We start from the raw sequence: 23,366 nt of genomic DNA, 5'->3' as shown, positions 1-23,366 counted from the left end.
TGTGTCTCTGTCTCTGGGCATCTCTTTGTCTCTATGAGTCTTTCCCTGCCTCTGTGTCCTCTGTGCTCCTGGCCCTCTTCCCTCTCCCTTTTCTCTCTGTCTCTGGATGTCTCTCAATCCGTGGGTGTCTCTGTGCCTCAGGGTCTCTCTCTGCCTTTGAGTCCCCCTCTGCTCCCCGCCCTCTCCCTTTCCCCTCTGTCTCTTTCTGGGTCTCTGTGTCTCTTTGTGTCTCTGTGTATCTCTGTGCGTCTCTGGGCTTCTCCTTGTCTCGGTGTCCCCCTCTGCTCCCTGCCCGTCTCCCCTCTCTCTGTCACTGCGTCTCTGTCTGTCTCAGCCCATCTCTGCGTATCTCTGAGTCGTTCCGTCTCTGCGTGTCTCTGTGTCTCTGTGGGTCTCGGGCCTCTCCCTGCCTCCGTGTCCCCTGCGCTCCCCGCCCTCTCCCTCTCCCTCTCTCCCCCCTCGCTCTCTCACTCGCGCTCTCTCTCTGAGCATCCTTGGGCCCGGGGTTGCCATGGGGACAAGGTGGGAGCCGGGGATGGCGCGCGCCTGGGCTCGCGCCGGCAGCTCAGGCGAGGAGCAGCGGCCAGAGCAGCGCCAGCAGCAGGCAGCGAGCGGGCGCGGGAGCGGGAGCGGGAGCGGGGGTAGCGTTGGCGGCGGCGGCTCCTCCTCGGCCATCCCCTCGGAGCCGTGCAGCTGACGCGCATGGCGAAGACAGCGGCGCCTACCGATGGGAGCAGCGGTAAGGCAAGGCGGCGCGGCGCAGCCGGGCGGGCGGGCGGGCGGGCGGCGGGCAGCCTCCTCCTCTCCCCAGCTCGCCTGCGCGCCCGCCCGCCCGCCCTCCCTTCCTCCCTCTCCCCTCGCAGCCCCTGCCCGCCCGCCCGCGCCGCGCTCGCCCTTCCATTTAAAAATCTTTAAAACTTTGCATATTAATATCTGCGCTTTGCATAATCTGACCCGCGCTTTATTGATTGCAAGAAGCTTAATGCAGCCGGCTCGGCCTATTGCAGAGAGCTCTCCGGGCGGGAGCCGGGCGGGCGCCGCTCGCTCCGCACCGCGCTCGGGCTGCCCGCCGCCGCTGCGGCCCCGGCCCTCTCACCTCCCTCCGGGCGCCCGGCGTCGGGGCTTTGCCCCCGGCTGGATATTTTTATTATTTGGGGGCGAGGGGGGTGGCTTGCTGTCGGTGGCGGCGAGGGAACCAAAGGAGATGTGCGTGGTTGGTGGTGGTGGTGGGGGGGAGGGATGGGAAGAAATGGGGACGGAGAGGAGGTGAAGAGGGAGAGAAAAAGGGGAGAAGGGGCAAGAAGGATCGGGAAAGGAGAGGCGTGGGGCGGGAGGCCGTAGAGGGGAGAGAGCCCAGTGACTGAGGACGGAGCCGAGAGGACGAAGGAGCGAGCGGAGACAGAGAAGAGAAAGGAGGGAGGCGAGAGCAGCGCCGAGAGAGAGAAAGAGCCGACGGCCGGGAGCTGGCGACGGAGACCAGGCGGTGGGCGCTTCGTCGCTGCCGCCTCCAGGCAAAAAATAAAGAAAAAGAGAAAAACACTAATACCAATAAAAAGCCGATGAAAATAAAACACATCGCAGCCGGGGCCGTCGTATACAAAAAGGAGCGAGTGCAGAGAAGAGAGGCGAGGTGGCATCCGCTCCCGGCTGGCTTGGGCGCTTTGGAGAGGCTCCCCAGGCTGGGCGGGATCCCCATTTTTGACCCTGCATTTGGGGAAGGGGCGACTGTGGAGAAAATGAGGCGAGAGGGGGTCAGGGCTGGTGGTGGTACCGCCTGCTTTCTTTTCTTTTCTTTTTTTTTTTTTTCCTTTCCTGGGGGTGTGGGGGCCGGTTTAGTGTGATGATGGTGAGGATATTGGTTGCTGATGCTGTCTGAAGCTCCGAAGCAAGCAGGGTGCATGGGGGGGTGAGGTAAGAGGGCATGGGGGACCAGAACGGGCTGGGGGTGGAAAGGAGGGGCGAGAGAAGGAAACGGGGTGCGCTGGACTGCCGGCAGGGTGGAAGATGGGAGAGGGAGCAGCTGGGATGGGGCGCGGAGAGGCGGCGGCGTTTCTGGTAGGAGGAGAGGTGGGAGCGGAGCTCCAGGGCCACGGAGTGATGTTGGGGAGCTAGGGTGCACCCCTCAGCTCTCTGGGCAAAGTCTGTAACTTGGGGAACCCCTCTGGCGGCCTCCTGCTGCCTCTGTGCCCCCTTCTCTTTTCTTCCTCTCCTGTCCTCTCTCTGTCCGCTTTTCCCCCATCTCCTTGCCGGTTCTCTTTCTCCCTGTTTTCCAGTTTGTCTCTTCCTCCTCTCAATAAAAGCTTTCTCCTCCCCACTCAGTTTTTCTTTTTTCCTTATCTTCTTTCTCTCCACCCCTTCCTTTCTTTTTCTCTCCCTTTTCCCTCCCCCCTTTCCGCTTTTCTTTCATTCTTCCTCCCTGCCACTCATTCTCCCTGTTGCCCTGTCCTTTCTGTGCCCCCCCTCAGTTTCATTTGTGCATCACTTTGGTAGCGTTGGCCTTGAGCTGGGTGCCAGGGAGAGGGGCCCTGTGCAAAGACAATCCCCCGAGTTCCCACCACAGTCTAACCCCATTCCATACCCCCCAGGTATTTCTCCTGTCTTTTTTCCCTGCTGGGGGCCTGGGTCTGCCCTGGGGTTCTAGCGCCACCCCCTATTTCCTCTGGCTTCCCAGAGAAGTCCCTAAGTGAGGGCTCATGGCTGTGGACTCAGCCCCACTGAGAGAGAAGGGTGTGGACAGAGAAGAAAATGACACGGATGGCTAGTGGGAAGTGAAAAGGGGAGAAAATTGAGGTGGGGTGGACCATCTGAGAGGGTCTTTAGAGCTTCTGAGTCCCAAGTAAAAGGTCCTAAGAGAAAGCCTCTGGCCTGCTGACCACTCCCCACTTTCTCCCTAGCTCCTGGGGCCTGCGGAGTTGGGGAGCAAGTCCTAGATTTAGAGAAAAAACCCATGAGCTGCTTAAGTCCGTAGATTTTAGTCTCTTGCCATCTTGTGTGGTGAATTTGCCCCCCTCCCCCAGGGCATGAGACTATAGCGTCATTGCGCAATGGGGGGCTGGTGTGTATGGACTCAGACCATGGCAGCTGCGTGTGTGTGTGTGTGTGTGTGTGTGTGTGTGTGTACAAGGCCCGTGTGGTTGGACTGACTATGTGCAGGGCTCGGGAGCCTGGGCAGAGTGAGGAGCCAAAGGTGTAGAATCACGACATGTGTGTTCAGCAGGGAGCTGGGTACCGGGGGTCCCTATTGTGGGCAGTATATGCATTTATCGTAGTTCTTCCCTTGTCTGGACATTCAGGGGCCCCTTGCTGAGTGTGCACTTGGGAGGCACTCGCTGGCTCTGTGCACGGCAGCCATCCACGCGTGTGCAGCTCTGTGTGCCAAGTCTGCCATTGGCAGTGGGTGCGTCAGTGCGTACGCGCAGCGTGGTTGGAGTAGAGGTTCTGCGTGTGTGTACTAGGTCCGAAGGTGGTGCGTGCACACGAGGATCCGTGTTAAATAAAGTCACATGTGAAAGTACTGTTGCTGGACAGAGCTGTTATTATTATTGTTATTATTACTGTTGTTTTTGTTAGGTGTCTCTGTGGGTCCTGGGTCAGGGAGAGGGTGGGCTTACGAAGCAGGGTCTGGGTACAGTGATGAAAGATGCGTGCAGAGGTCACAGGCGTATGGGTGGGCTTGGCATGCTTGCACAGCAACCTTGAAGCTGGGTTCAAGAAAACAAACAAGAAAAGATGCCCCCTCCCAGAAGTCAGCCAGCCCACAGAAATCTTCCCTGGCTCTTCCCTGGTAACAAAGCGTCCCGTGTAAGGGGGTGGCAGGCAGGCCAGAAGGGAAGCAGATCAGGGCTGCAGTCTGCATCTCTAGTTGCTGCTAATGCAGTTCTGTGTCTACTTCCTGATTTCTGGGTGACGCTGGACAGAGGCCCATTTGTGTCCATCGAGAGGTCCAGATCCCCATCCTCATTTCCCCTGAGCTACTGGCCAACCCTCTGGTTGGTTGCAGTGCCGTTCTTGAGGGCCTTGGTTACTCTCACTACCCTCTGTCAGTCTTTGCAGGGAAAATGGAGGGTGTCTGCGACAGGGGCCGTGATAGGGAAAGAACTTGGCCACAGTGTGTGTGTGTGTGTGTGTGTGTGTGTGTGTGTGTGTGTGTGTGGTGTGCGTGCCCACACCCACGCTGTGTGTGTCATAGAGGTTAGCCTATATATCCTAGACAGCATGCTGGCCAGATTTTTTTTCCAGTGGATCCATCAGTGGCCACCTCAGGCCACCTCCATTCGGGCTCATACACAGTAGCTCCTTATGCATAGGAGCCACAGGCCAGAACCTCTTCTCCTCCTAGTGTGACAGCCAAGCTAGGGGCCTCAAATTCAGCTCCCCACTGGCTAGGGCTTGTCAGAGCCCAGGCTTATAATCCTAATGTGGGGGGCATGATGCAGGCCTGGTGGCCACGCCAGGGGCTGCTTGGACCTCGATGGGGGAAAAGGAGCAGTTTCCGTGTCTGATGTGTTGGTTAATTTCCAGGATTTCTTTTCAGGATTGAAATGCTTGAGAAACCCAGGTATGGAGAATTGTTCGAGGAGAGAGTGAGTGTGGGGTCTCCTCAGACTGGGGTCTGTTCTTTCTTCTAAATATATATATCATTCATCATTTTCCCCTTGGGCCCAACACCTCCTGATCTAATAATGATGATGATGATGATGATGATGATGATATGCCTCTTACATCCACCTAGCTCTTATAGCAACCCTGGTGGTGCCCCTTTCACAGATGAGGGTTTGCAGTCCATACCATCCTACTGTCTGTAAGCTACCAAGCAGTGCTAGCACCGAGGCCTTTGGACTCCTGGTACCAAACTTGGTCTGTCCTTAGAGGTCTGTCCCCCTCCCTTTAGCTGTCCCAGCACCATGTCCTTTCTTGGGCTCAGCCCCTTCCCCGCTTACTCCCTGCCCCCTAAGACGTCCACCCACAGACCTGTCTCCCAGGACCTGTCAGGTGGATGGATGCCTTACGTGGCTCAGTGAGGGCATTGAGGACCTGGGTCTTGCTTTGTATCCTGAAGGGAAAGTTGGCAAATGAGCAAGGTCAAGAGCCCATTCTGTTGGTGACAGTTTGGGGCTGGGCCTGGGTACCGATGAGCTTAACTGCCCCCTCAACCCCCGCTGGTGAGCCCCAGGCTGCACAGTTACCTTCCTGATGCACATGGTGGCCTTACAAGGCAGGTGCACCTTCCCTAACTTGCCCACAGCCCCACTTTCATTAGAGACTCAGAGCAGGCAGCTTTTCCAGCTCTGACACAGTCAGAAGGAGGCTGGAGGTGGTGGCCCCACATACTAGGTCCTCTCATTCGATGGGTATTTATTGAGCAGTGTGAGTCACTGAGAAAATGAAGTACAGTTCCCTGGGGGATTCAGGTGATGATGGTACCATCATTCCTTCCTCCAAGCAATTATTGGACACCAACCATAGACTCTGAAGTGGACTCCATCCCAGCCTCAGACAAGATTCTGGTGCCTGGATTGTGAGATTGGAGGGAGTTTCCAGGCCACTGGGAATCTGGACAAGGAGGGAGGCATGGGTTTAAACAGGGAGGTGGGTCTTTGAGGATGTTCAGGCACGAAGGAAGTGGGAGAGGTGGGAGGACAGAACGCTGGCCGAGGGGACCTGGGAGGACACAGCCCAGGTGGGGCGTGTGGCCCAAGGAGCAGAGGTTGGCACAAGCGTTGCAGGGCCCCTCTGTGGAGGCTCTGGGAAGTTTGGGCTTGATCTGGCCAGCTGTGAAGAGCTAGCGCTAGTGCGATCCCAGGCACATGTGTGTGTCTCGCGACAATGTGTCTTGGACAACGTGGACTCATATGTGAGCATGAGCGCAGGCGCCCGCACACACACGCAGAGCCCTTTGCCCTGGCATCCATGCAGACACAGTTTCCCTCGCAGCAACCAACTTTAGCCCTTTTCTCCAGGATCCTATACTGTCCAGGGCTGTGGCCACACATTTGCGCGGAAGAGCAGGCGGGGGACCCTCCCCCACTGGGGTGCGGACTCATGTGGCATTCACAGACTTAATCCGCTGCAGTGAGGCCAGGGAGGCAGCATCTGTCACTTTCACAAACACAGGCAACGGAGTCTGAAAGAGACATACTCCACTTGCTCCCAAGTGCTTGAGAAGCAGACCCCTGTGCTGTGCTGCCCCCCGTGCCCAAGACAGCCCCTCTTGGCCCCCCGTGCCAAGGCTAGCCCTATCCACGGAGTCACTCCCTGCATTAAAGCACACACCCGTGCGCACATGCGTGTGCACACATGTGAAGCCTGGCCCCTGACGTCCCAACTCCCCATATGCACAACCACACTCAGACACTCTTTGACTTTAAGCACAGCTGCTGGTGTCCTAACCCCTTACTCACACACTCACACACACACACACACACGCACGCACTCACACACACTCCTTTTGACTTAAAGCACAGCTGTAACCATCCCATCACCCATACACACATGCCTGCAAACGGACTCTCACACACACACTCAAACACACAGCCTCCCGATCCACCAGAACCACCGTGGCCAGCAGTCATTGAAGAATGACAGCATGAGCAGTGTGCCGAGGGGGGGGGTCGCGCTGAGCCAGGGGCCGTGGGTCACACAACAGGGACCTCAGCCTCCCTTGAGGAAAGGGTCAGGGAGACCACCCTGGAAGGGCTCCATTGGTCTGGACGGGTCTGCCAGGTAAGGGAGATTCAACACATTCAGGCCAGAGGCGGGAGCCGGCTAATGGCCGAGGCCGCCGATGGCCGAGATGGCTGGTCAGCGAGGAGGGGACGCTCAACAATTGATGTGATCCGGGCTGGACAAATGATGGCGCATTTGGCTGGAGCTGGCCAGGGGGCCAGAGACCCGAGACCAGGTGGCCATTCTCACCTCAGTGGGTAAAGGGCCAGTGCGGGCTGTGCCGCAGCAGGGTGGGTTTCCCAGCCTGGCTTCGCCATGCGTCCTGCCTGGTGTGTGGGTTTTGGGGTCTTTGTATGTGTTTGTGTGCGCGCATGAGCGTGTGCTTGTGGATGTGTGTGTGTGCGCACGCGCGTTTATCTGCAATTGTCAGTGTGCATCTACCTGCATAGAACTTTGTGTCTTCAGGACTCTTGGTATGCATTTGTGTGCGCACCTTTGTACACACCTGCTTGTGTGTGTACATGCACATCCACAAAGTGTCCGGGCACCTTTCTCATTGGGCCCCGTGCACCTTTGTGCTCAAGTGTGCGTGTGTTGGTTGAGTGCATGGGGACTTTTCTTATTGTGAGATTCTCTGCACTCTTGTGGGCTTGTATTTTTTTGGCATTGGGGTGATGGGTTGGTGAGGAAGAAAGGCTGTGGGTCTGGCTCTGGGCTCCCAGCTATCTGTGTATCTGGTGGCTCACGAGGCTGTCTTTGTGCATCCGCTTGAGCCTCTGTCTGGATATGGGCGGGCGTGGGCTTGTGTGCTTGCCTGCTCCAGAGTTGGAATATCTGTGTGTCCACAACAGCATCTCCCACTGAGCATGGCTGTGTGTGGGGTAGGCCAGATCAGGATGAGGGGGGCATCTCCCTGAATCTCATCATCTCTCTGGAGGTGATCACACACAACCCACACTGGGCCTGGGCTGGGACCCAGCAGCACGGCACAGTGCGGACCACCCCTCCTCCTCCTCCTCCCCCCCATGACCTTTGAGCACAGCAGCCCCAAATACATATTTATCAGAGGGGCTGTGGGGACCAGCCCCTCCCCCACCACTCCCCTCAGGGCCCAGCCTGCCTGGCTGCGGAGAAATTAACCTTGTGACACAGGAGCTCGCCGACACCCCGGCCCCCTCCCCATCCGCACCACACACATGAGCGTGGATGGGTGTGAGGGAGAGAGATAGAGAATAGGTACTCATCCAGCCTGGGGAAGCGGCAGCTTCCAGGGGAAGAGAGAGGCACACAGGTATTCAAATGTCCATGTCACCCCTGACACACACACACAACACGCATACACATACATTCTCTCTCCCTCCAAACTACAGAGGCTACATAAGTCTTGAATGGATGCACATGCAAATTTTGAAGTAGATACACATATGCGGTGGTGCTGAGACGGACACGCACATAGATTCTCAGACACATGCTGGCCATGTACACCTGTGGGTCCTGAGACCTGGGCGCATAGACCCTTGGCCAGAGATTCTCTTAGAAAATGCATAGGTTCTAAAGCCTACAGATCCACACAGACATTTGTGCATACGTATCCGGAGAGGCTGAAATGGACATGCTAGATTTGAAAAGGGGAGGCACATACACACAGGTAGGAAAACCCAGATGTTCGTGCATGCACGTATATACCGAGACACCAACAGAGCAAGACATATCCAAACGCCAGGGTGCCTCCCCTAGAGGTTTTTTTTTTTTTTCAACAGAAAAGGTACAAACATGGATACCAAAACATGGTAGCATCCCAGCCCCCATGCCCATGGGTGTACGTAGGCCATGTTCAGAGATCCCACGGGGAAGACACTCATGGTGAATGGAAGGGTCGTGTTCTGAGTTATAGAAATAAACATCTCCCACTTTAGACTCATCCCCTTTGAGCTAAATGAAAATGGGTAGATGCTTAAGTCTGAAAACATTCATGGAGTAAATCCACTCATCATGTAGGAACTGAGCCCTACGTGAGCCAGGCCCTGTCTTAGAAGCTGGGAAACAATGATTTACAAGACAGACCTGGGCCTTGCTCTCCAAGAGCTCTGAGCCAACAGGATGGGCACTGATCGGGCCTCAGTGTATAGTTAGTTATAAACGGTGATAACATCTAGGAAGGAAAGAAACAAGAGGCTGTGGGAGGGGTCATGGGAGAGCCTAGTTTAGATTGGGGGGTCAGGTGGAACACCTCTGAGGAAGTGACATTTAAGCTGAGCGTTAGACACAACACACAGATTCTAAATGTGCACATGCATCCCTCCCAAAACTCACCAAGACCACACAGGCATAAACAATGCAGGACACAGATTCCTCCCCCCCCACCCCTCCGCTGTGCCTCACTGCCCCCTCTAGAAAACTTCTCTGGTGGGAAATGGGCTCTCCCCTACTGGCTAGGGCCCCCAGAGGCACACAAAACATGCTGAGGCCATGCTGAGCAGGAGGGCAGGCTGCCTGGGAGGGTCCGGTGGCTTCCCCAGAAGAGGTGACATGGGGAAGGGTGGGTGGGGTCTAGAGAAAAAGGGGAGGTGGAGGGCTTTCCAAATGGAGGCATTCCCTGTGCACAGGCACAGAGGTGTGAGCCAGTGTGGGAAGTCGCTGGATTAGCAGGGGTGTGCAGGGAGGAGAGAGCGACGAGGCTTGACATCACTGGGAAGGTCTGTGAGGCTCGGGATTTATTCTAGGTGAACCACATAGCCCGGAAGCATTTTGAGGAGAGACTCCACAGGATGTGAGCTGGGAACTAAGTCAGGGATCCCTTGGAGGATCCCCTGGTGTGGAGGAGGGACAGGACAAGAAAGACAAGACCTGGAGGGAGGGACCTCCTGCCCTGCCCGACCACTCTGGGATCGCTGGACAAGGCCTGGCCAGCGAAGTGACACAGACTATCTTCCCCTTGCTCCCAGTCCCATCTCTTGGCCTCTGGGCAGAGTTGAACAACCTACAACTTCTCCCACATGGAGATTTGCTGGGAGCTGGAGGTCAAGGGTTAGTGTCTTCTTAGTGACTGCCTGTAGGCTACTGTTTTCTGAGGCCTCCTGTGGCCAGGCCTGAGCTGCGTGCCAGGGCACAAGGAGGAGCCAGACCCTTCCCCGCTCCAGGGGAGTCCCTAGTCCCCTAACAAAGCCGTGTCAGCGACTCCACAGATTTATTGAAGGCTTCTTGAGCTTGTTCTTAGAGAGTGAATGGGTTAGGAGGCCCCAAAGGGTATATGGGAAAAGGGTGAGGGTGGAGCCTGGTTTTTGAAGGTGAGACCAACCCTCATCTGCCACAGTGAGAAAGCTTGTCATCCCCCCTCTCCACTTAGGACATCTTCCTTAGCCTAGAAGTCCCCTATGAGCTGACGCCTGCCTGCCTATTCAATTTCCACTCCTTTCTTTTTTTCTCCCCCCCAACATGATTATTATTCTTTTTTATTTATTTATTCATTTATTTGAGATAGCGAGAGCAAGAGAGAAAGAGAGAGCACAAGTGGGGGCGGGGGGAGGGCCAAGGGGGAGGGGGAGAGAAAAGCAGGCTCTTTTAATGAGCAGGGAGCCCAACACGGGGCTTGATCCCAGGACCCTGAGATCATGCCATGGGCCAAAGGCAGACCCTTAACCGACTGAGCCACTCAGGTGTCCCTCTACTCCTTTCTTCCTGCCATCAGAAGCTCAGGCCACTCTGGCCTTGTTGGTGTTCCTCAAACACACCAACATTGGTCCTGCCTCAGGGCCTTTGCACCTGCTGTTTCCTTCGCCAGGAGAGCTCCTACCCCACACTTTATTTGGGCTGTTACTCAGAACCTACCTTCCCCCCCAGGCCTTTCTTGACCTCTCAGTCTAAAGAAACATTCTCTTGTAATCTGTGCCTTCACCTGCTTTATTTTCCTTCTTAGCTCTTAGGTTTGTATTCTTGTCTATTGTATTCCTCCCTCCGCCTGAAGGTCAATGCTGTGAGGGCAGGGACTTTGTCTTGTTTGAAGGTGTATCCCCAGTGCCTAGAATGGTGCCCGGCACACTGTAAATGCCCAGTGTATGCTTATCAGATGATAAGGAGCAAGTCCTCTGTCATCCTAGTTGCCAGGCATAATGCATGGGGGAGGTGGGCATCTGCTGTGCCGAAGAAGGGTGGAAGGAGCTCACCTTCCCTGGGGCGGGGGGGCTGCACCTACCTGGGTATCGGCAAGCCAGGCCCCTGCCTGCCTGAACCCCAAAGCAGCCCGACTCCAGACCTGTCACCCTGGGCCCGTGTGCTCTACTCCGTCTCCCTCACCACGTTCCGCACACCCCAGCCAACTCATCCTTGTCCCCCATCATCTCACCTGCTCACCCCCACTCCCCAACTGCCTCCCTTCTTCGTCCTTTCTACCTAGCACTCACCCTGGCAGCCCTGCCCCCTAGCATCTGGAGGGGACCCCAGACTGTGGGGTCCACACACCCTGCTTCCAGTCCCATCCCAGGCCAAGGGCAAATCACATCACGCTTTTCAAGCCTCAACTTTCCTCCTCGGCAAAATAAGGTTTTTGTAGAGATGAAGAGTGAGCGCACTCGTGTGATGATGGTACTAATAATAGCTGCTATTTATCCAGTACCTGCCAGGTGTTAGGCATTGTGCTAGGTGCTTTGAACCTTTTTTTTCATTAGAAAAAAACGGAGGAAAAAAAAAAAAACCCTGAGCATGGTGTGTCCCCAGAGTGTCAGGCCCCGTGCACGGTGCTGGGAATCACAAAGGTGAACATAACCCTTCTGCACAGAGCTTACTATTCCAGTGTGCACGCACACGCACATGCCCGAAGTGCCACACTGGTCAGGCGGTGGGGGCTTGTGCTCCTGGACTCGGCTCCCTCGCAGCAGAAGCCCCCCAGGGATAGTCCAGGGGCCACCGAGGCAGCAACTCTCAGAGGAGAGACCAGCCTCAGCCGTCCCTAAATCCCCTTCCCTAACCTAGTGGGAGCTTCCATTGTTTGGATCTGGACTGTAGGGCCTGGCACAGGGTCTGGCCTAGAACTGGCCTCAGGAAATGCTTACTGAATGAATAAGTGAATGAACAAAGGAACACATTTAGGCAGGTGCCTTCATTGAATCTGCTCACCACAAGAGAGAGTGCCAGGACACACCCTCTCCCTTCCCCTCCTCCCCGCCCCCCCCGCCCCGCCCCTTCCACCTGCTGTACACCCTACTCATGTTATGTCAGTGGTGGCTGGTGATCCCAGTATCATTTCCATCACTCCCTTGACCTTTCTGTATCAGGTTCTCTGCTGAGTTTGTTATAAGCCTGGCCTTGTTGACTTCTCACACCAACATCGTGAGACAGATGTTATTATTATTGTTATTGTATGTTTGAGCAAACTCAGAGAGGTGAAGTGACTTGCCCAGGGTCACACAGCGAGGCAGCGGCAGAGCTGTTTTTGGCCACCATGCTCTTCTGCTTTCTTGAGAGCCCTCTGGCCTGCATGAACACTTTCTTTTGCGATTGTCCCCCTCCCAGCAGTGGGAGGGCATGACCCAGGAGTCAGGAGCCCCAGCTTTGGTCCCAGCACTGTCACAACCAGCTCCGTGACTTTGGCAAGATTCTTTCCTCCCCTCTGAGCTGTAGCTTCCCCTCCAGCTGTCCCTCCTGTCTATAAGCCCTCGGCCAGTTTCCTGATGAGGGCACAAGGCACAGAATTTGGCTTGGGCCTACCCTGCCTTCTCTGATAGAGGAGAAAGTTAGAGGAGCAAACGCTTCTCTGCTCAGTAGGCTTTAGATTCATTCACCTTTTGGGGGGCGCTGGACTCTGCTGGGCCTGGATGCAGTGGGGACATCAGAGCAGCCTGGCCAGGAGAGCGAAGAGGGCCAGAGAAACCACGCTCACTCTGAGCCCACTGAGCAGCTCCCCACAGTCCTGCCAATGCAGGGTTCATTAGCCCCACTTTTTTTAAAAAAAGATTTTATTTATTTATTTGAGAGAGCAAGAGATCGAGAGAGAGCACGAGCAGGGGCAGAGGCAGAGGGAGAAGCAGTCTCCCCACGGAGCAGGGAGCCCAGTGGGGAGCCTGATGCAGGGCTCGATCCCAGGACCCCGGGATCATGACCTGAGCTGAAGGCAGACGCTTAACTGACTGAGCCACTCAGGCTTCAGCCCCACTTTTTCCAATTACAGATGTTAACTGATGTGACACATGCTCATTGTAGAAAAAAAGAGAAAATGCAGATGTTCAGAGAGTTGAGGGGAAAACCCACCATGATAATCTAGTTAAATGAGAAAAAATTAACTTCTCGATGCCTGTCTTTCTGGATTACTTTTTCCTCAAACAGGAGGATCCCTATGAGTTTACCCAAAGAACTTATTCAAATTCAGATGCCTGGGACCAAACTCAGAATTCTGACTTCTGTTCTGAACCTCTTTCTTTCAGGGGTGGGAGGGAAGTGTATGTGTATGTGTTTCATACAAAGGAGATCTTATGTGACATACCAGTTTATAACCCGCCTTTTTCTTCCTAACAATGGACTATGAGCCTCACTCCCTTGTCAATGGATTTATTTTGAGCATATTTTCTACAAGCCTGCGATCCTCCGCTCTTTGGCAGCTGTACTGGGGTTTATCATTCCGGTCCCCGGTCCTAGGACATCTAGGTTGTTTCCTGGCATTCCTATTACAATTAACTCCAGTTAATAGGTGAGGACATCGAGGCTGGAGAAGTCCCTCCCATGGATGAAAAGCTAAGGCACCATCCAAGAAGAGCTGGGGGTGTCCTGGGTGCTGGGGATGGTTCCCAGTCTCATTCAGGGCAGGGCTGAGGGGCCCTGAGCGGAGCAAGCAGCTTGGGTGGAAGCGCCCAGACAGAAGACATGTGAGCTGTCAGAGGGGAGGTGGTGGGGGCACTTGAGGAGGAGACCACCCTCTTCCAGGCCCCCAGACCCAGGCACGCTGTGGACCTGAGCCCTGCCCCAACGGGCTCCCCCCAGCCCTCTCACTGTCTCCCGCCCTGAGCCCACTCACTGCCTGCTCCATCCTTGCCAGCTTATCAATAGGTTAAGTGGTCAGGTCAGCGATATTGACCATTTGATTAGGACCTTGTCAGATCAATCCCTGGCTCATCTCATGGGCCTCCTCCCCTGCCCACACCACGCCCCCCCCCACCGCCCTGTTCTTCCGCTCTAGGGCGCAGGCGGCGGCAGAAGCCTCTGCCCTCCCCTATGCAGCACCCCAGGACCGGGAGCCCTTTTGCAAGTTCGGAGAAGGTGAGAGCCAGCCTTGGCCTCACCATCTCCCATCGTGGTCCTGCTAGTCTGGAGCCCAGAGTGCCATCTCCGGTTCTGCCCCTGCCTTGTCTCCCCCACCCCATGGGGGCCCCTCCAGGTCCTCGGTCTCGGTGCTAGGTTCCTGCACCCTCTGTTTACATCACATTCTCTTGTTTGCTGTTGGGAGATCTTGTTTGCTTGATGTCCTGTGTCTCTCAGAGTCCAGTCAGGTGGAGCTGCCCCCTCTTGGCTGTGTGACCTTGGGAAGGGACTTCACCTCTCTGAGCCTCCACCTCCTCGTCTGTGTTTTGGGGATGATCCTCACCAAACAGGTCGTGAGGATTCTGTGAGATCACGTCCACAGAGCAACTAAGCATGCCTGGCAGCCTGGCCTGTAGCTGGTGCTCAGGAAACACCAGCTGTTCTCACCGAGGGCCACTCTGGCTGAAACTATGAGCTGCTTTGTTTGTGGGGGTCAGTAGCTCCGCCCATCGGTCCCTTGGTGGGAGTGTAGGTGGGTAGTCTGTGCCTGGGGCCAAGGGGCACTGGCATCCTCCGGCCTGTCCCCAGCTCTAGCTTGGGGCCACACCCTGTACTAGGTAATGCTGGGGAGCCCCAGAGGAGCAGGCCCCAACCTACCCTCCCAGAGCTCAGCTACAAAGAATATAGTCTGGAGTCAGAGGATTTGGGATTCAAGGCGCAGTTCCTCTGCTTCCTGTGCCAGGTCACTACGGGCCGGCTGCTTCCCCTCCCTGTCCCTCAGAGTCCCCATCTGTGAAATGGGGAGAAGGCGTCTTCTAAACAGCTCCTGCCATCTTCCAGGCCCCGGGCATTGCTGGGCAGGCGGCTCCCAGCTCCCACAGAGCTGTCTGCTGCACAGGGGAGATGTTATCTACTGGGGAGAGGGGTCTGTCAGAGGACATATGGGGGCACGGGGGCTGGGAGATGAGACGAGGACAGGCTGGGGGTAGTGCTCCCACGAGCCTTGGGCATCACAGCTGAGGGTGGCAGCGTGCGGAGGGGAGAGCCGGTGCGGGGCGCTGCCCTGGGGAAGACCCCAGCCCTCGGGCACTGTCTGACTCGGGGCCTCTCAGAGGCCCAGGGATTCCCCCGCCCGCCCGCCATCACTTACACCAATATTGACGGTTAATGCCGTGTCGCCACCGTGTTCAACACTCAGCGCGGCTAATTGTTTTGACTGGGAATCGGCAAGGCGATTAAACGCCATCGATTTTGCCCTGCGCGCTGCATCGATTTTTAAATTTCCTATTGATCCCAGCCCTAAATCTCCTTAACCAAGACCTCACTGTGGAGATGACAGCCGCTGATTAGCTCCGGGCAGGGGTGGGGGGGTGGGGGGGAGCAGCTCTTGAGTGGGGAGAAACCCCAGCTCCTCCCTCCCCCTAGGGAACAGGGGTCCTGGTCCCCTCCCACCCCTGAAGAGGGAGCCCCAATAGAGAGAGGGGGAGTGGGGGGTGGAGTGGGGTGGACCCCTTGCTCCTTTTACCCCTTTTTTCCTTTCTCCTTTGGGCTTTTCTCTGGTCTCTGCCTGTGGCTCCCTCCCCTCCTCCTCTCTATCTATGTCTCCCCATTCTTCTCTTCTCTTTCCTATCCATCTCTCTGTCCGTCCGTCCGTCCATCCATCCATCCATCCATCCATCCATCATCTTTCTCTCTACTGTCTCAGCCCATCTTTTTCTCTTTCTCTTCTCTCCTTCTCAACTCCTGTCCAGCCTCCACTAATTCTTTGTGTCCTTGGCTGGTCCTGGGCCTCAGTCTCCCCATCTGTGCCAGCATATTTGCCACGAGATAGGAAAGTCGTGTGCCAAACTTCCAGGTCCGTGGCCATCCTGCCTGTCGCCCTGTTGTCTCCCCTCTCGGGACGGCACCCACAGGGCAGCAAAGGTGTGAGACAGCTGTGGGCTCCCTGGCTTCGTTAACTCCCTTCACAGGGGTGCTTGTCACTGTGAACTCATCAGCCCCTCCTGGTGGGAAGGTCTCTCTGACATCCTGTCTCCTCTGGGAAGTCTCTCCCTAGCCTACGGTCCCCGAGCCTTCTCTGAGAGCCCACAGCAAGCAGGGGCAAATGTGGTCTCTGCGTGGCTTCCTTTTGCAGGAAGACCATGTTCCCAGAAGGCAGGAAACCAGGTTTCAGGAGGGGAGGAGGCACATGGCCCTAACTCTCTAACCAGCTCCGCAGGACCCTGGGAAAGTCACATCTCTCAGCCTCATCTGCTGCATCTGTAAAGTGGGGCTGATACCATCTGTCACTGATTCCTTGCAAGGCCACAGGGTGGGGGGCAGGCTCAGCAGACACTCTTTGGGGACAGGTCTCCTCATGTCCTCTCCATCTTCTGCACAGCACACAGAGGGACCTCCCTAAAGACAAAGTGGAGCGTGTCCCTCCGCCTAGGTGCCTGGCCCAGGCCCTATGGGGTGCAGCCCCTGCTGTCTCTTCAGCCTCGTCTTTTCCCACTTCCTCCTTGTCCCCTGGGCAGGTAGAGGCCTGACATTGCTCGTCCCTCCCACCTGGCCCTCTGCCTGACTAAAGTTTATTTTGTCTGCTGGGCTTGGCTCGGGGGTGGCACCCTCCTTAGGTCTTCCCTGACCTCCCCTGGGATTCCTGCAGCACCCTCTGCTTACCCCAGCATGTTGGCATTGGGTCTTTATTCAGCACCCCCCCAAATTGGCTGTAAGCCCTCCGGCAGACAGGGCAGGGGCCTTGTCTGATCCACCTCTGTACCCCCACACTTGGTCCAGAACCCAGCTCGGACACGCTTCAGTATCTGCTGGGTTACCAGCGAATAAATGAATGAACAAACACACAAGTCAGAATTACCATCTTTTCTGGACTTTTATTTCCATCTCCTCGCAGCACACAGGTACCCAATAATGAGTAACTCTTTCAGATGTCTTTCTCATCTGATCCTCCCAGCCATCCTTTGGGATATTTAGTTTGTGAGTTAGTTAATCCCTCCGTCCATCCACCCCTTCACTCCTCACCCGTCATTGACTTATTGACTTATTTTGCAGGGCCCTCTGCCAAAGGCTAACGCTGTAAGACACAGCCCCTGCCCTTTCAGGGGCTTCCAGTCCGATGGGAAAAACAGATGTTCAACAAGGCAGGCAGGCAGGGGGATGCCCATTTATGAGATGGGGACACTGAGGCTCAGAGCCTGGAAATGACCACTGAGGGCAACAAGTGCCTGGCAGCTCCCGAGTCCACATTTGCCGGTTTGTGCCTCCTGATGCTGTGGCAGGAGCAGAGTCCCTCTCCTGGAGGAGCGCCTCATCCTGCCTGAGTTAGAGACGCTTCACAGATCCCCCGGGAGGCTGACTCTCTTCTCCTCTCTTTCCAGGTTCTCAACTGGACCGGGTTGGTGGCCTGAATGTATTAGCTTCGCTGCGTTTGCCCAAGAGGTAAGGGCCACGGCCTCAGAGCTTTGCTTACGGCTGTGCTCTGGGTCCTGTTCCCTCTCAGAAGCCCCCCGCTTTCCCATCCTCTTCCCCGGGGCTGCACCCCAGGAGTGCCGCCCTCCCTTGCTCTGCTCTGCCCTCCACAAGGTTAGTCTGCTTTGCGCCTTCAGCCTCTGTGTGTCCTGTGGCTTTCTGGCCACACTGGTGGTTCTGGGTGTGGGTGACCGTGCGGGCTTGTGCTGATGAGTGTCACGCTCGGTAGGAGAGAGATGGGTGACTTGGTGGCTCAGATCACAGCCTGGGGCAGGAACACCTGTGTCTGAACCCCTTTTCTTTCCCTTCCTCGCTGTGAGCAACTCGGGATAGTCAGGGCCTCCGTTTCCTCCTCTCTAAAGGGAATAATAACAACCCTCCCTAAGTGCCGTCCTGAGGCTGGAAGGCTAGTGAGGCAGTTCAGATTCCAGCTCCAGAGCCGGACGGCACCAGCTCTACCTTGTGCCAGCAGTGGGATCCTCAGTTTCCCCATCTATCAAAGGAGGGTGATAACAGCACCCACCACACAGAGGATGTGAGGATGAAAAAGAAGTTCCTCCATGGAAGCATGTGCCTCAGGAAGCAGGAGCTCGAAATACAGCTGGAAGATCCCCCTGAACAAGTGAGGATTGGTGAGCCCCCTCCTTGGCGCCCGCTGAGACTCCTAAACAGAAGCCGGAGTTCTTCAGCTGCTCGGCTCAGAAGGAAACAGGGGCTCTGGGTGTGTGCTCTGGTGGTTTGCTCCACTCAGCTTGATGAGGCCCTGGCAGTGAGCATCTGGAGAGGGGTGCTCTGGGGTGGGGTACATGCTGCCACCCCTCTTCCTACCAGAGCAGCTTAACCCACAGGCCGCAGGACTGTTCTGGTTCAGGACAATTCTGGCTCCCCGGAGAAGGCGCACATCCGGTACTCAGACCCCTCTATTCCTTACCAGTTAGAATGGGGTCTCTGGATGGGCATCAGGTCTGGGGAGGCCTCTGGCTGCCCTCATAGGCATCCCACCTGGGCATCCTCACTGCAGCAGGAGTCCCAGGCTCACTTTAAGACACAGGTGGAAGCTGTAGCTCCGGCTTTGCAACCTGGTGTAGCAGGGACCATGGTGGGCTACAGAATGCATCCGGGTGGGAACCGGCTTTGCAGGTCCAGTCACTGTCTCCCGCAGAGATGCAAACGCCGCCTGCCAGATCTGCCAGTGTTCCAAAAGAAGCCAGAAAGCCAGAATTTTGTGTGAAGCCTCCCAATCTTTAAACGTTGGCTACTAACAAAATTTCACAAATCTCCTTGTGGTCCAAACCACACAGCTTCCGGTAATCTGTGGCTCGTAGATTTCTAGTTGTACAGCATTTAGTATAGACTTCCTCCCCGGAAGACACATCCCTATATCTCCCCAGTTGTGCTTCAACTCGGAATCTTCGCAGACTCCCTGACGCCCATCCAGGGACCCCATTCTGACTGGAAAGGAATGCAGGGGTCTGAATATAGGATGTGTGCTTTCTCCGGGGAGCCAGAATTGCAGCTTTCCCAGGAACACTCGCGTCCCCGATGCTCTTGACATTGAAAAGAGGGTCAAGGAGGGGCTGAGTTGGTAGAAGACGTGACCCTTAATCTCAGGGTCATGAGGGCAAGCCCCACATTGGGCGTGGAGCCTACTTAAAAATAAAATAAAAATAAAAATAAGAGGGTCAAGAAGCTTCCAGGTTGCAGAATTTGTTTGGCGGCTAGAGGCTGGCTTTGAGGAATGCCTGAAAGTCAGGCTGAAATAAGAGGCTGTTAAAGGAATTATGTTTCAGAGCTGGTGGAGGTTGCAATCAAGTCTCTGATTTTAGCTCTTTGTGTTCAAATAGATGTTTGTTAAGTATCCAAGGTTTCACGGACATATACCTGATAGATTTGGCAACAGGTGCCAAGAGCTGTTGCATCCTAATGAGGAAACTGATACTTATTAGGGGCCGCCTCCGTGCCAGGGCCTACTCTGGGCATTTGGCATCAATCCTCAGTGCAAACCTATGAGGTGGATGGCAGTCCCCTGTTGCCAGAGAAGAAACTGAGGCACAGAGGGAGGCGGCAAACGGCCTCAGGCAAGTAAGTGGTAGAGGCAGGTTGTGCGTTCAGGTCCGCCTGATCTGCGAGCTCTCTCCGACCTCACCAGAACCCACTGCAGTGACTGGAATCTCCTCGGGGTGGCTGGTCCTTGGATCCTTGTGCTTGGTTGGGCAGGGTGGGGAGGAACTTGATTTGGGGGAAAGCCCTGAAGTCTTACTGGGTGCCAACTCTGATAAATTTAGCAATGGCAGGGTTGGATAATACTGGGACTACTTGTTGTTTTTGATAGAAAGTAGAGACAGATAGAAACAGGAGATGTTTGGCTGATGAAGTCTGTGAACAGGCCCTGAAGGCTGTCACCAAAATATCTGAGTGGTTCACCAGAAAGTTTGTGTCCCCTCAGGGAGACGTGTTTGAAGGAGGCCACACTCTCTTAGGTATATAATTTTGTCACAAAGCAACAACTACAATAAACATTGCCCCCACCCCCACTGTCTTTCCCTTATAGCTGCACTTGGAAGGTGAGTGTTTCCCCATAGGTGTCTGGAGGCCTCCTCAGTGCGGGGACCTCCTTCAGCCCTGGGGGTGCTGGTTGGCCTCTGTGCCCACGGGGCTCCCTCTCCTCCCCTTCCCTTCCCTCTGCTTCCCTCAGCTCTCCTAAGGCTCCCTGACCCTCCCCCGGCAAGGTTGCATTGCCCCCCACCCTGTTCCTCCTTCCTGAGCACTGTTACCATATCTGGTCATATATTGTGTGTGTAACATCTCTCCCCCACCCCCTGTAAGCTGTCGACCCCCAGTCCCTGGCACAGTGTAAATGCTCAGTAAGGATTTGTTGAAAGAATAAATAAGTGAGCACACAGACACATAGACCCACATCCATCCATTTATTCCTTCAGCCAACATTTTTTTGGGGGTTTCTAGTGTGCCAGGCCTTGTGTCTCAGAGGAGGCAGACCTGTGCAGCCTCTGAGGGGCTCCAGGCTGGTGGACACAGGCATAAACACTACTACCCCGAACCCACAGGTCTGCAAGGCACTGGGTCAGGAGAGAGCGGGATGTGATTGACCTGCCTGGGGGGCGCCTCAGGTGGTCTTTGAGAGGAGGAGGCGGTGGGGGGGTTCCTGAAGGGTTAGGAGAAGCCAAGGCGTAAGTTACTGTTCCAGTGGGTGGGTCAGTACTGGGGACCATGGATTCTGGCCTGGCCTGAGTCCCCACGGCCAGCTACTGTCCACTGGGCATCCAAGGCCCTCCCAGTGCTGGGCAGGGAGCAGGTGTGTCCCCACCTTGTCTCCTTCCACCCTTCCACAAAACGATTTGGTGGCTTTTGGTGTCGATGAGGCCCTGGAATCCCACAGGTGGCTCAGACACCAGCACTAGGGCATGCCCAGGGTGCCCGCACACCCTGAGGGAGATCTGGATTGCCTCAGACACAGGAGTGCAGCTGTGGTTGACAGGCTTCTCTTGCTGGGTCTGGTGAGGGGTCTTAGAACCCAGGGCTGCTTAAGAAGCGGGGACATGGAGCTGCAAGGGGGTTGCCTCCTCCCTGGGGCGAGAGTATGGGTGTGGCAGTGGGAGGCTCCAGGATTCGAAATGCAGGCCTGAGTGGCATTGTAGGTGTTCTGCAGACCAGAACCTAGAAGTCAGTAGGTGGGGTTGGGGGTTTGCTTGGATGCCCCAGGCCCAGTCAGCCACCCCTCTGTTGCAGAGGGGCAGGCCATGCCAGCTCCTAGGCTACAGGAATTGGGTGTGTGCTGTTACAAATGGGCCTTGGGGGTGGGGTGGGCCGGAAGGAGCTTCAGTATGGGGGCGGCTCCTTGGATGTGGGCGGGTCCCACTGTGGGGCGTGGGAGTGGTCCAGAGGACAGTGGCGCTCCTCACTGGGTGTTTGTGGTAGTGATGGGATGCTGGGAGGTGTCAAGAGATCATTCAATCCCTTTGGCTGCCTTTGAGGTCACTGGGTGGGTGGGGAGAGCTGTCACCCAGCCAGGACTGGGAGTGTCTGTCAGCCATGGGGTGGGCTGAACAGATGCGGAGGAGGTGCAAATGGCTCTCATCTGGCGGCAGCTTCTGGCAGGGACCGCTGGGTTCCAGGCATCCCCGTCCCAGAGCAAGCGAAGGCTGAAGTGCCCACCATCTTGGTGGGCTTGAAGCCCCAGGGGCTGAGGGCAGGCGCTTGGCCCTAACTCCACGTAGGGGACTGGTAGGCAGAGGGCAGGCCAGAGTCTGACTCTGTGTAGCTTTAGCAACGTTTCTTGGAGTCATGGTGAGCACTCCCAGCCCAGCCCCCAGCACTGTCCAGCTCACATTGTCTCTGCTTCTGGCTTCCTTCCTCTCCTCTTCCTCATCCTGGGGCTCCACCCTTCTCCCCTTCTTTTTTCTTTTGCTTGGTTTCATCCGGGTTTTGGCTTCTCCATTCTGCCCTGCTCCCTCCTTGTTCGGAGCCTGGATCTCTTTCCAGTCTTGCAAGTAGGGTGTGTACAGGTCCACATCTAGCTTTCTGTCTCCAGAGGGAACCACACGGAGATGTGGACCTGGTGGGGATGGGGGCAGGGTGAGGAAGAGAGAAGGAAAAACGGTGCTTGAGGGAAAAACAAGAAAGGAGGTGCCCCCCTCTCGCCCGGCCTCACCACCGCAGGACAGCTTTTGAGGGCCCCATACAGCCATCTGCCCTCCTCTGGGGGCATGTGTGGACAGGAGGGCCGGAGGGGTCACCTGAAAAAGGGAGAGGAGACCGGGGAGGCTCAGGGAGCACCCTGCAACAGAGAAATGCCTGGAGAGGGGGAGCAGCTGAGAAGAGTAGACAAAGAGACCGGGAAATAGCAAAAAGTCAGCCAGGAGAGCAGAGCAAGGGGCTCAGAGACAGAAAGAGTGTGCACATGAGGGCGCAAAAGTGAGCTGCTAGAGGTGAGGGCCACCAGCCTGGAGACGCAACGGTGGCGGGGGGGGCACTGGGAGATGCACCTCACGCCTGGTGTCTGTGGCTCCACCCCTCACCAGGCTGCCTTGGGACAGAGTGTAAGCAACTTGCACTTGGCCAAGGTCCCTGGTGTGTGCGTCTTGTGGGTGGAGGGAGAGACGGCAGGGACTGTAGGAGGGAGGTACTGCCCCCCTCCCCCGCCATGTCACCAGGAGTTCAGTCTGCTCCCACTCCTCCCTATCTGTCCTCCGTCTGTCCTGTCCCTTGCCTTGGTTCACAGGAGGACCTGGGCCCCTAGGGCTTGGGCATCCCTGATGGGGCGGGGGTGGGGAGGGGCAGAGCATGGGAAGAGAGCCACGAGTGTGTGTGTGTGTGTGTGAGTGTGAGTGGGAGCGCACATGCTTGCAGGAGAGACCACTCTGCACTAGGCCTCCCTTAGCTCCTCTCTAGCGTTGTGGCCTCAGTGTCTCCCGTGTTCCCAACTTCCCTCCACCTCCAGCTGCCCGACTCTCAAGGTCTCTCGCCCGCGGTCTCTGCCTTTCTCTCTCGCTCCTCCTGTCTGTCTCGGTCTTCTGTGGCAATCTTTCTGTGTCCCTCTGTGCATCACTCCAGTCCTTCCTGACCCCTCAGTTCTCTGCATCTCCGGCCCCCATCCTCGCTTAATCTGCACGCCTCCATCTCTGTGCCTTGCGCACGCTCTCTCTGTCTGTCTGGTCCCGGTGTCTGTGTGTCTCTCCACCGCCCGTTTGCCCTTCCTCTGCTCCTTTTCTCCTCCGTCGCCTCCTGTGTCTGGGTCTCTTCCAGTCTCTTTCATCCTGTCTCTCCCATCCCTGTCTCTCCGGGTCTCTGGCTGTCCATCCCTGCCTCTGTGTGTGTGTCTCTCGCTCCCCCTCCCTCCCCCCCTTTTTTCTGTTTCTAACACCCACACTCACATCCTACCTCAGGAGTAATTGCTTTTGTCTGGGTTGGACTGGACTTGTGGTGGGGGGAGGGCGGGGGGAGCGGGTGGCGCTGGGGGGGTTGGGAGGGACGGAGGTCGCTTGGTG

General features: G+C 56.2%; 1 protein-coding gene across 1 annotated transcript in view; it reads left to right on the top strand.

Moving 5' to 3' along the window:
- Positions 1–682: 682 nt before the first annotated feature.
- POU2F2 (POU class 2 homeobox 2) overlaps positions 683–23,366 on the top strand; it is a 75,358-nt gene continuing 52,674 nt past the window's right edge. Inside the window, exons 1-2 of the mRNA XM_025849679.2 lie at positions 683–739; positions 17,271–17,331. The gene's annotated coding sequence lies outside the window, so the exon portion shown is untranslated. The remainder of the gene's footprint in view (positions 740–17,270; positions 17,332–23,366) is intronic.

Source organism: Callorhinus ursinus, unplaced genomic scaffold, assembly GCF_003265705.2.
Source record: "Callorhinus ursinus isolate GAN/ISIS: 27379988/994484 unplaced genomic scaffold, GSC_fseal_2.0 scaffold134, whole genome shotgun sequence".
Taxonomy (NCBI): domain Eukaryota; kingdom Metazoa; phylum Chordata; class Mammalia; order Carnivora; family Otariidae; genus Callorhinus; species Callorhinus ursinus.
The sequence above is the reverse complement of the archived record's forward strand: the minus strand, read 5'-3'. Positions and strand labels throughout refer to the sequence as shown.